We start from the raw sequence: 12,386 nt of genomic DNA on the forward strand, positions 1-12,386 counted from the left end.
CCGCCACCTCCCGGTCTTCTGCTGTCTCCCCATTTCAGGCATGAACCTCCTCCAGCCCCTTCGGCAGCCCCACTCACTGTCCCATGGCGTGGGCTCCCTGGGTCTCAGCCCACCGCAGCGGCTGCTTGGGTCCGTGGTCGGCTTCTTGGAGGCAGGACCTGCATTTGTCTCCCGTGCCCTCTCCCCACCATCTCTGAGCGCCGGCCCGTGCTGGACCCAAGGGAGATGCTCAAGAACGTTTGCGGAAGCGGAGACAGTGAGAGTTTAGAACCCCAGGAATGCTGTGTTGAAGAAAGTGCGATACAAACGGTCAGGGTCAGACCCAGAGCACCCAGGGTTCCTACGGAAACCCCTTGCTGGGAAGTTGGGATGGAACCTTAACTGGTTCAGTCCAGTGCACCTGCTCTGCTCCAAGCCCCACGAACGCTTCGGGTCTCTAGAGCTGGGTAAAACCGCCCAGACCTCGTGGCTGAGAATCCAGGTCTGGGCAGACGGAAGCGAGGCCCCCAGGGCACAAGGTCTAAGGAGATGTTCACTGTCAAGGTCAAGCAAGGACAATCTGGGTCCCTGAGAGCAGAGTGCCTCCTTACATCCTGTGTCCTAGGTGCCCTCTGGCCTCCTCCAAGTTCCCCCCCTATTTAGAACAACGATTCCAACCTCCCTCGTGGTTCTGCGGGTTGAAAGGGCTCAGCTGGGCAGCTCTGCTGGACTCACCCCGGGGCTCGGGGGCCCGTGGAGTTGCAGCTGATTGGCAGCTGGGGCGGAAGCCACCCGGAGGTTCTGCCAAAATGCTCCTGCAGCTGTGGACGTGCACGTGGCATCGCCCCCCGTCTCTCCAGAAGGACAGCCAGGCTCGCGAGGCAGTTAGGCGTCCTGACAACAAGTGCTCTCAGAGCGTGGAAGGCGATGTTGCCAGTCCCTTCGAGGCAGAGCCAGGAACGGCTACAGCTTCCCTTGTGTAGTCTCCTTTTGGTGGTTGCGGGCTCAGGGGCAGATGCTGCGGCCATTCTAACCCATCATGAAGAATTAGAGTAAACCGCTTCCTAATTTCAAGAGGGATTGTGGAAATGGAAAGGTTGGAAGACCCTGGTCAGGAGCCAGGCTTTGTCACTCTCGCTGAGTCTCATTCTGAATCATTTATAAAATGGAAATACGAATACTTGTCCAACAATATCTGTTAAAGGCTTGCTACGTGCTGAACACTCTGGCAAGTACTGGAAATACCATGGTGAGTGGGACAGTTGACCCGGCTCCTAGTGTAATTTTATTCCATAAGAAAGAGACTGTTTGGGGGCGCCTGGGTGGCTCAGTGGGTTAAAGCCTCTGCCTTCGGCTCAGGTCATGATCCCGGGGTCCTGGGATCGAGCCCCACATCGGGCTCTCTGCTCAGCAGGGAGCCTGCTTCCTCCTCTCTCTCTGTCTGCCTCTCTGCCTACTTGTGATCTCTGTCTGTCAAATAAATAAATAAAATCTTTAAAAAAAAAAAAAAAGAATAAGAAAGAGACTGTTTGAAAAGGAAATATATAAATGGGACTGGGTTCTATGAAGGAAAGGAAAAGTGTGCAGAAATGAAGAATAGACTGGGGAGCAGCGGCAGTGATCTCATCCAGAAGGGCAAAAGGTCTATCTCCGGAGGTGACACTAAGATGAGGTCTGAATGCTCAGAAGGACTAAAGACTGAAGGGAGGTGGGAGCCAGGGAAGGAGTTGAGGGACCGGGGAAGAGCTGAGGGGACAGGGGAGGAGGTGAGACGTAGTAATTCTTTGAACTGAGGAGGTTTGTTGTGGGGGGAGCACATTCAGTCTTTGGTTTACCACTGAGCCTGAAAAGTTGAGTCAAACAAAACAATCAATTTGCAAGTACATTATGAGCACAGAATGCCAAGCAGTAATAGCTCTGGGACTGAGAAGCATTTGGTATTGACTATTCTCACTGAAGGCTTGGCCGACGGGGCAGAAATAATCCCTCTGATGTTTTCAGGAGTGATAAAGTGGAAACTTTGCTCTGCCCCCAAAGCCCTGATCTCTTGAGGGTGTTCGTTCCACACGCGCCCACACCCCAGGGACGAAGATGGTGGGAGTAGGACCTCAGAGCCTCCTCCCCTTTACCTTCAGGTCACCCCGTCCTTGTGGGGTCCTCCCCAGCCAGCTGCACCAGCCTCTGCCACTGTCCTCGCCATCAGCTTCTCCCCACTCACCTGCCTCCAGCACTGACAGCTGGATCAGCGGTCCACTCATTCTCTGCATCCCAGACCTTTCCATGAGTCCATCCTCTGCCTGTGCCCTCCATCCCACCCAGGCCTTCAAGCTCCTTACGCTTCCACCGGCCTCCATCCCGCTTGCCGTCCTCTCCATGACTCCTCCCGGGGCTCTTCATTACGAAGAACAGCTCCACGGTGGGAAGAGCCAACATCGGGGCCCCTCTCTGACCTTCTCACTCCTTCACCCATCTCACAGGCTCTGCCCCGGTTCAGGGAACTTGCAGCCAATCGAGCTTTCTCTGTGAGTCTCTTCCTGGCTTCCCTTTCATCCCAAGAACTCTTTGGCATCGTGTACTTTTGAGCACCACCTTGATGAAGCCCTCCTCCTTATCCTTACAGCTTGCCAAGGAGCCACTTCTAAATGAACCCCCCATACCTCCAGTCCCCACCCCCAGTTGTCTCTCAAACCCTGCCCCCCCGGCCGGGTTCCCAACACCAACATTCAGGATTGCCAGTTCTCAGTTCCCATCTGACAGCACCTGTCAGCAGCATTCCCTCCCTCATGACACATTTTCTCTATACAGCTTTCGGGGTACCCCTCTCTTGGTTTCCCTCCCATGCTGACTGCTGCCCTTGTGTTTCTTCCAGTTCTTCTTCTCCTGGCTTAGTTTTGGAGTGGGCAGGTCACAGTCTTTGTTTCCTCCTCTGTGTCCACACTCCGCACTCTCTCTCCCACTCTCATGGCTTTAAGTGAAATGTGTATGCTGGCAGTCCCCAGAATACGTATGTTTGTTTTCAAGATGTAGCTCTTTACATACCAATGACCCACTCAGCAAACATCCTAAACTCAACATGTCCAAACCGGAACTTCTGATCTTCCTGCCCCAAAATTTGCACCATTCTCCATCTTCCCCCAATTCAGTTGGTGCTAATGCTGGCTTTACAAGTTCCCAAGGAAAATACCTTAGAGGGTAACCAAAATTCCTTAGAGAGTAACCAAACAGAACAAACCAAATTCCTCTGAGAGTAACTCTCAAACTCCACACTCTAACTTCAAAAACATATCCAGTCCTGGTTATTGTGAGTCAATCAAATAGACTCTTGTGCAGATGATAAAATATAAAAATATAACTACCTAAAGACAATGGAGAACAACCCAGAGCAGACAGGTTGTGGAAGGGACTAGACACCTGAGAGAAGAGAGTGACCCTGGATGAGTTTCCCACTTTTGATGGGTTTTCCCCAAGGGAAGGCTTAAATGTACACCAGGTGCAGCAGCTGAAAGTCCAATAGGAAACTCTGGTTTTGTCTGAAGGACTAGGAGATAGGGTTCAAGCATGTATCCAGCGCCTTCTATGATGAGTCACTGTTGTCAGTGCTGGGGATGGCAGTCAGTGAATGTTTAACGCTCAAGGAGTGTGGGGAAGGTCGGCCGAAAATCCACAGGGAATAAGCCTATTGTTTTATACAGATACGTGCTATAAAGAAAATAACACCTGGTAATTTGATAGGATACGTAGAAGGTTGGAACCTACTAACTGAAGGAGTAGGACATGAGCTTTATAAGGTAAACAGGGACTAGACTAGATCCGTTTGAAACCTCGTAAGTGGGTTGGATTTTATTCTAGCTGCAATGGGAACATAGCGGACAGATAAAAGCAGAGAAGAGACATGACCAGATACAGATGTTTTTAAAGACGTCTCTGGTTTCTGAGTGTAGGATGGGCTGTGGGAGCACAGGGCAAGAGGGGAGGCAGGGAGAGGAGCTGGATGGTCACAGTAGCCCAGGCAAAAGCAGACCACAACTGGGGCAAGGTAGGGCCACAAAAATGTAAGAAGTTCCTTGAATTTTGATTTTGTATGAAGGTACCAACAACAGGAATTGCTAATATACTGGATACCAAGGGTGAGGTGAAGGGAGGAATCTGTGGTGAACCCTGTCTTGCATCTGACCTACCATGGCATGGTGATGCGATTGACTGAAAGGCTCGAACACCCATACCACTGGTCTTCCAGAATGTGTAGTTTCTCCCCCAACAGGTGTCTCCAGATTTCCATCCATGGAGTTTCTGTAAAAAACACCATGTAGCATGTGGGTAGCTGGCTAGATTCAATTCTGCAGTTAGCAAGAAAAGAAAATTACAGGCCAATATTCTTTATGAACAAAGATGAAAAGCCCTTAACAAGTATGAGCAAATCAAATTCAGTGATAACTTTTAGCTTCCAGTTCTACCAGTCAGGGTCTTGGAAGTGGCCACTCCATCCCAACAAGTAAAATGCTAAATAAAGTGAAAAATGAACAGCTCGTCTTGAGTCCATAAGAGAGAGAAGAACACTCAACTTTCCCCCAAGGCTGGAGAAACAGGCAGACACAGTGAGTCACAACTTACCAGAGCCGAGACTCAAAGCAGAAAGCATAGAGGGAATCAGGGCCAGAGAGGAAAATCTGAGCTCTAATGGACAAACTGCTGGAGGCTCCATGTAGACAAGTCTGAAGTTGAAAACTCCAGGGGGATTCAGTCCTAAGGGAGCCCCCAAAATACTGTGAGATTTACTTCCAGGAGCTCAATGCATTCCCGCAGTAAATATCAGAGGGGAAAAATATCCCCTCGGACTTCCATTAGGGGAAGAAGAAAAGGAGCCCTACTTACAAATATGAGAGAACTCTGTTCTTCCCTGCACTCGAGGGAAGCTAGTTACCTAGAAACTAACTGACTTGGGAGAAGGGAAAGACCCAATTCCACTCTAGCCATGGTGTCCCTCTTAAGTGGGGGGTGGGGAGCCTGAGAAACACTTGTGAAATTCACAGCCCAGAGGCACAGCCTCACTAAATATCTGAGACCTAGTCCTGGGACCATGGAATGCCTCCTTTCTCCCTACATCTCACCTACATTACTAAACGGCCTGTTCACCTAGTACATTCCTTGTACACAGCACATCATGTCTGAATATCAATTTAAACTATAAGGCAACCTAAAGGCAAAAACCACAATCTGAAGAAACAGAACAAGCCTCAGAACCAGACTTATCAGCCATGTTGGAATTATCAGACCTGGAATTTAAAACAGCTGTGATTAATATGCAAAAGGCCACAATGGACAGACAGCACATGAGAGCAGACGGGTGACGTAAGCAGAGAGATGGGAATCCTAAAAAGAACCAGAAGGAAGTACTAGAGATAAAAAAACACTGTATGAGAAACGAAGAGTACGTTTGATGGACTTAGTGGTAGACTGGACAGAGCTGAGGAAAGAATTTCTGAGCTAGAGGAGACATCAATAGAATCCTCAAAAACTGAAAAGCAAAGAGAACAAACAATATCCAAGAACTCTGGAACAGCTACAGAAAAGCTTAGGATATGCATAATGGGAGTACTAGAAGAAGAAGAGAGGAAGGAACAGAAGAAATATTTGAAAAACTAATGACTGAGGATTTCCACCCAATTAATGTCAGACCCCAAACCACAGATACAGAAAACACAGAAAAAATCCAGTGGAGTAAATGTTCACCTAGGCATATTTTCTTCAAACTACAGAACTACAAACTACAGAAAATCAAAGATAAAAAACTCTGGGGGCGGGGAGGGGAGGGTGCGGGAAGAGCTTACCTAGAGAGGAAAAAAGATACCTAGAGAGATAACAAAGAGGAACACCTTACCAAGAGAGGAACAAACTGTGTCTGACTGCCCCTCAAAGCCACATGACCAAGAAGAGAGTGGAGTAGAATATTTAGCCTCAAGAGGAAAAAACCTATCAACCTAGAATTCTGTGCCCTGTGAAATTATCCTTCAAAAGTGGGGGAGAAATAAAGACCTTCAGACAAACAAAAGTTGAGGAATATTTTTTATAGTAGTTCTGCCTTCCAAGAAATGTTAAAAGCAGTTCCTTAGAGAGAAGGAAAAATATCGTGATCCAAAACTTTGATCTACATAAAAGAAAGGAAGAGCATCAAAGAAGAAAGAAGTGAAGGTAAAATAATTTTTTTCTTAATTGATATAACAGAAGACAGTTTGTCCAAAATAGTAATAGTCACAATGTATCCAATCATGTTTAGTTTCATGTATATCATATATAATGATACTATATTAGTATATACATATAGCACGGTGTATGCTAACATATAAGTAAAATGAATGACCACAATGATGCAAGGGATGGGAGGGAGGACAATTATTTCATTACTATTAGACACTGACACACCCATGGCATGGTGTAATTTGCAAGTGGATTTGAATATGTTGTAAGTATATATTGCAAACTCTAGGGCAACCACTATAAAATGTAAAAGAAAAAGTATACCTGATATGCTAAGAAAGCAGAGAAAATGGAATCCTATAAAATGCTCAATATGAACAACAAAAGGCAGAAAGAAAAGAGTGGACGACATAAAGAGGAGCAAAGAACAAGTATAACAAATGGAGACTAGAAACCCCTAATATCTGGTAGCTCATAATCTACCTATATCAAATTCAGAGATAGAAAAGGGTAATGCATCATTATTAAGTTTATTCTAAGAATGGAAAGTTTTTTAACATTCTAAATTCAATCAAAATAATGTATCACATTATCAAATTATGCAATCATCTCAAGAGATGCAGGAAAAGCTTTAATAAAATTCAATACCCATTCAAAACAAAAGTATAAATAGTGGAGAACCTCTTTAAACTGAGAAAAAGTGCCCCCCCAAAAAAAGAAACAGAACAAACATCATAATTTAGTGGTGAAATTTCCCCCTTTGAGATTAGGAATGAGATAAGATTGCCCACTATTACCTTTATTCAACATTGTGCTAGAGGTCTTGGCTAGTGTAATAAAGCAAGGGAAAAAATTAAGGATAAAGAAAGAAAATAAAAAGCTGCCATTAGTCATAAACAACATGTTTGAATATTAGCAACTGAAAAGATTTACAGCTAAGTGAATTCAAGGTCACTGGTTATAAGGTAAATATGCAGAAATCTATTGTACCAGCTACCTACACCCAGAAAATTAAATTCAAAAATATCATTTACAAAAGCATCAGAAAACGAAATGTCCAGGAATAAATCTAACAAAAGATGTTGCAAAATCTATATACACAACAAAATGCAAAACCATATCAATGGAAATTTTAAAAGACCTGAGGGAGGCAGGGAAGGAAGGAAGGACACATTCATGAATTTGAATAGTCAGTATTATAAAGATGTTCCCAAACTGAATTATAGATTCAGTTCAATCCCAATAAAAATTTGGAAGTTTTGTTTTGATTTTTTTAATGTGTGTGTCTGAACGGACAAGTTGATTTTCAAGTTTATGGGGAAATGATAAAGACCAAGAGCAACCCAGACAATCTTAAAGAACCACAAAGCTAAAGGACTTACACGACCAGATGCCAAGATTTATTACAGAGCCATAGTGAAGAAGGCAGGGTGGTCTTGGTGCACTTGTAGGCAAACAGAGCAGTGGAGTGGAACACAGGATCCAGAAAGAGAGCCACATATATACACTGTATTAGTAACAAAGGAGAAGACACAGCCATGCAATAAGAAAAGTTGCCCTTTCCATAAATGAAACTTGAGTCATTAGGCTATCCATGCAGGAAAAAGGCATCCTAGCCCCGAACAAAAATGAATTCCAGATTAATTGGACATCAGCTTATAAAAGGAAAAACAAACAAAAAAAAGTTTTTAGAAAAAAAAATACAGGAGAATTATCTTCACGGTTGCAAAGTAGGCAGAGCATTCTTAAATATAATGTTAAAAGCATTAACCATGAAGGGAAAAAAATAGAATTGTTTTTAAGATTTTAATTATTTATTTGAGAGAGAGCACTCAAGCAGGGGGGTAAAAGAAGAGAATCTCCAGCCAACTCTGCCCTGAGCACGGAGCCCAAAGCAAGATCAGTCTCACAGCCCTGAGATCATGACCAGAGCAGAAACCAAGAGTCAGGCTCTTAACTGGCTGAGCCACCCAAGCAACCCCCAAAATTCAAATTTTTAAAAAAATTTTTAACTTAAAAGGTAAAGTTAGACCACTGCAAAATAAGAAACTCTGGTCATCAAAATCAACAACAACAACAACACCATTGAGAGTATAAAAAGGGCAAGCCATGAAGAGTGATAAGGGAGTCCTTTCCAAAATAGGTAAAGAATTCCTATGAATCAATAAGAAAAAGATACACAATGTAGTAGAAAACTGAGCAAGAGACTTGAGCAGATGTTTCACAAAAGAGGCTATCAAATGGCCCAAAATATATGGAAATTTCCCAAACTCACTAGTCATTAGGGAAATACAGATTAAAACCACAATGAACACTAACACGCATCCACCAGCATGACTAAAATTTAAAAGATTGATCCTACCAAGTGCTGGTGATGATGTTGAACTGACTTCTCATACACTGCTGGTGGGAATTCATCAATGTCAGCTGTGGCTGAATGTACTCTGGCTCAGAACTCTATTCCTGATTAATAGAAATGTACACAATATGTTCCTTAAAATGTGTAAGAATGTCTATAGCAGTGCTGTAAAAGTTGGAAACAACTTGGATGGAATTATTCAATAAGCTGTGGTGTATGTGTGTAAGGGAATAATATCTAGAAATGCAAATAAACAACTAATTTCTACACACAACATGGATTTTCCAAGCATAATATTCAGTGAAGGAAATCAGACATGAAAAGAGCCATATGGAAGGGTTCCATTCTGATAAAGCTCAAAATTAGAATCAAAATAGTGGTTACCCTGTGGTTAGTAATCTATGGGAGTACAAAGGTTTTTGGGGTGTTGGTCATTTTATTTTTCTTTTGGTTGGTTATAGGGATACGTTCCCTTTGTGAACATTTAGTGAACATTTTAGTGAAATGTGTGCCCATTTTTGTACTTGTAGAAAAAACATACTTGCAAATGATTATTAAATCCATAACAAAATAGCTGATACATCTGATCAAAAGAATAACCAGAGAAATAAAGTTCTTAGAAATTCAGGGCACCTGGGTGATTCAGTCGGTTAGATGTCTGTCTTCAGCTCAGGTCAAGATCCCAGAGTCCTGAAATCAAACCCTGCATCGGGCTCCCTGCTTAGGAAAGAGTCTGCTTCTCCCTCTACCTCTCCACCCTGCTTATGCTCTCTCAAATGTGTGCGTACCCTCTCTCAAATAAATCTTTGAAAAAGAAATTAAAAATATCATTAATGTAGAAAACATCCAGTGGATGTTCAGTTCAATAGAATGAGCACGGTTAAAACCCCCACTGGTATTCTCCAACAGGAATCAGCAAACTTTGTCTGTAAAGGGCCAGATAGTTAATATTTGAGGTACTGCGAGCCATAAAGTCCCCACGACAGCTGTGTGACTGTCATTACAGCCTGAAGCAACCACAGACAATATGTAAATGAATGAGCAGAGCTGCACTTAAAAATCTAGCTCCTAAGTCATAGAAAAACAGGAAGTGGACAAGATTTGCCACATCAGCTGAAGCTCACCAATCCCTGGTCTAGAAGATCAGCCAAGGAAACCTCCTATCATTTAGAGCAGACACAAGCAGTTAGAAAATTAGTAAAGATGAAAAAAAAAGTTTGAAAGACCCAGAAGGTAAAATATTAGTTTTATTAGACTTCCAGAAGCAGAGGGGGAAAAAAATAAGGAAATAAATGTGGAAGAAAAAGATTTAATATTCAGACTACCAGGGCCCACTGAGTGCTCAGGGGATGAACAAAGGAAGGTCGATACGTAGATATTCATAGTGCAGTTTCAGACCTCCAACGTTAAAGAGGAAATTCAGAACTGTTCCAGAAAGAATGGAACATTTTATCAGGATCAGCATGAGATGGGCTTACCTCAGACTTCTCTGCAGACACACTGAGTGCTGGAAGGCGTTGGAACAGTACCTCAAAGTCCTGGGGGGAAACGCCTTTGATGTGGCAGTCTAGATGCAGCCAAACCCACAGTGAAATGTAGGGGCAAGTAAAGGTACCTTTGCCTACGCAAGGAGTCCACAATGAAGATCTCCAGAAAGTTTCCCAGAAATCCAGATAGGCACATTTCTCAGGTACACTGTTGCCACAGAACTGTGGGGCTACAGAGACAGTTAGTTGCTAGTCTTACAACCATTTCTCCTCCATTTGCTAACCCCAAGTTTTCTTCAACACAAGATGGCTGCATGCTTCAGAAAGGCAGCTCAGATTAATTATTAGTCTGAACCATTCATAGTAAATACATTCTCTTGGCCTCTGGTCAGTTAGAGGTGGGTATATGATGAAATTCTGGCCTGTGAGATATTAGGGGAAACTTCTAGAAAGCTTCAGAGCAAGCGCTTTCCTTGATGATAAAAGGGAACACACAGGAGAAGACAACAACTTTCCTCTGCTGCTCACATTGCTAGGTCTGTCCAGGGAGCTGGGCACTGGGGCTCTGATCTCTAATATCAGGGAACAAGCCTGAGAACAATAGACAACATGAGGGTTATGACGGAGTGGAAAAATAGAAAGCACCTGGGTCTCTGATAATATCTGAGCTGCTTAATTAACCCCACCTGAACCAGTCTACCTCCAGAATTCTTGGTATGTGAGGTAATAAATACTCTTTTGTTTAAGTCACTCCTAGTTGGAGTTCTTTCCAACCAACAGGCCCCAATTGATGTAAGTAATGAAAAAAGACTGGACAGCATTTACCTATCTACATGTTGGTAAAACTATGCCTCTGGGGCCTAGGCAGTCCACCCATGGAAGGACATGGGTCCTTCCCCAGTGATGCTGGGGCTGCTGAAGAGGATGGGACAGAGGCTTGGGACCTCTAGTCTAGACAGGCAAAATCTGGGACTAAATGTGATCAAAATCCACTAAGGATAAGTACCATTGATAAAATTGGGGTGGACTTGGATGTCACATCCTGAAATGCTGGAGTGACAAGAGCATGAGTGGGATGCTCTGCTTTCCTGGTGGGCTCGCGGAGATAGTCTATCCGAATCACTAAGACCTCAGGACTTAAGACTGTTGCCATCCAGCCAGGACTTAGAAGAGCAACAAGTTACCCTGCCCAATTTTCTATAAACACCTGGGTAACATCATCTGCAATACAGGAGCCACACGTTATTAAATTTTGCAGATCTGGAATAAGGTGGGCAAGTGCCAAGCCATTGTCATTAGACCACTAGCAGGATTCAGTGTGTGTATAGACACAGGGACCACCTCAAAGCCATTTCCTCAAGGGCCTTCTCCTGAACACTGAAGCCATTAGAAGCATTTTGTTAGACAGGTGACTTTTGATTTTCCAGGGATGCCCCTCGCCAAAAGACGTGTCTTGCCCATGGCCATGAAGTCATTTTGTGTTTGTACACCTACCAGTACAGTGATTCTCAACTCTGGAAGCACACTAGAATCAGGTGGGATCTTTCACTAATTGAAGGGGGGGCTGGACAAAGCTTACCTGATGATATTGATGTGTTTCACAAAAGAAAATTCCTTTGCTAGGAAATGGGTTGTGTGAGTTAAGCATGTACACTGAGGTTAGGTGTTATTGGGAGAGCTGGGTCCTTCGGAATTCCTATAATTGTTTGTGTAGGAATGGAGATTAGACCTTGGGTCTGTTTGCTTAGGAAGCCGACAGGCTCAACAGGTAGGACGCACTTCTTTTTTGCATCCTCCTCAAACTGTCCCTATCTTGTTCCTGTTGTTTCTGTCATCGATATTTTATTGGGAATGGTATAGAACTCAAGAAGTCAGGCATAGCTGAGAAACAGAGGCAGGTCCCACGTCAGGAACAAGATATTTCTTTATAGTTCGTTTGCGAGTTGGTTCTTTGTTGTATATCAATGGTCAGCAAATGGAGGACTGCCCTTTCGTTTCTAATTGTTTGTTGCTTTCTTTTCCTGCTTCTCTCAACCCGACAACAGAGCAGGCCTCCCATACTCCTGTGTCCTTCATTGCTTATTATTCAGTTCACATGCAAGGGTGTGCGGAGGGAGCTCATGGGAGCTAATTGTCTGTGTCTCTTCCCAACTCTGCATTCAGTGACATTACACTGGGAGCCTGAAATTGGCCATGGTGGCCACATTTGCACCACGAAAATCAGCAAATGCTACAAATCAGGGCTCCCCCCCAAGAGCCAGTTTCTCAACATTCCCCAGCACACCACTGAGTGCACAGCTTCATATTTCAGAAAACACATAAAACAAATGAAGAAGGTACTATTCGTGGTGAAGAATTGACTGTGT

General features: G+C 43.9%; 1 long non-coding RNA gene across 1 annotated transcript; it reads right to left on the reverse strand.

Moving 5' to 3' along the window:
- Positions 1 to 246: 246 nt before the first annotated feature.
- On the reverse strand, positions 247 to 10,169 carry LOC131830566 (uncharacterized). The gene is made up of 3 exons (XR_009353222.1): positions 10,012 to 10,169; positions 4,158 to 4,269; positions 247 to 1,043 (listed from the first exon to the last, which is right to left on the reverse strand). It is a non-coding gene; the product is annotated as an uncharacterized LOC131830566 (long non-coding RNA).
- Positions 10,170 to 12,386: the final 2,217 nt, after the last annotated feature.

Source organism: Mustela lutreola, chromosome 4 (genome assembly GCF_030435805.1).
Source record: "Mustela lutreola isolate mMusLut2 chromosome 4, mMusLut2.pri, whole genome shotgun sequence".
Lineage (NCBI taxonomy): Eukaryota > Metazoa > Chordata > Mammalia > Carnivora > Mustelidae > Mustela > Mustela lutreola.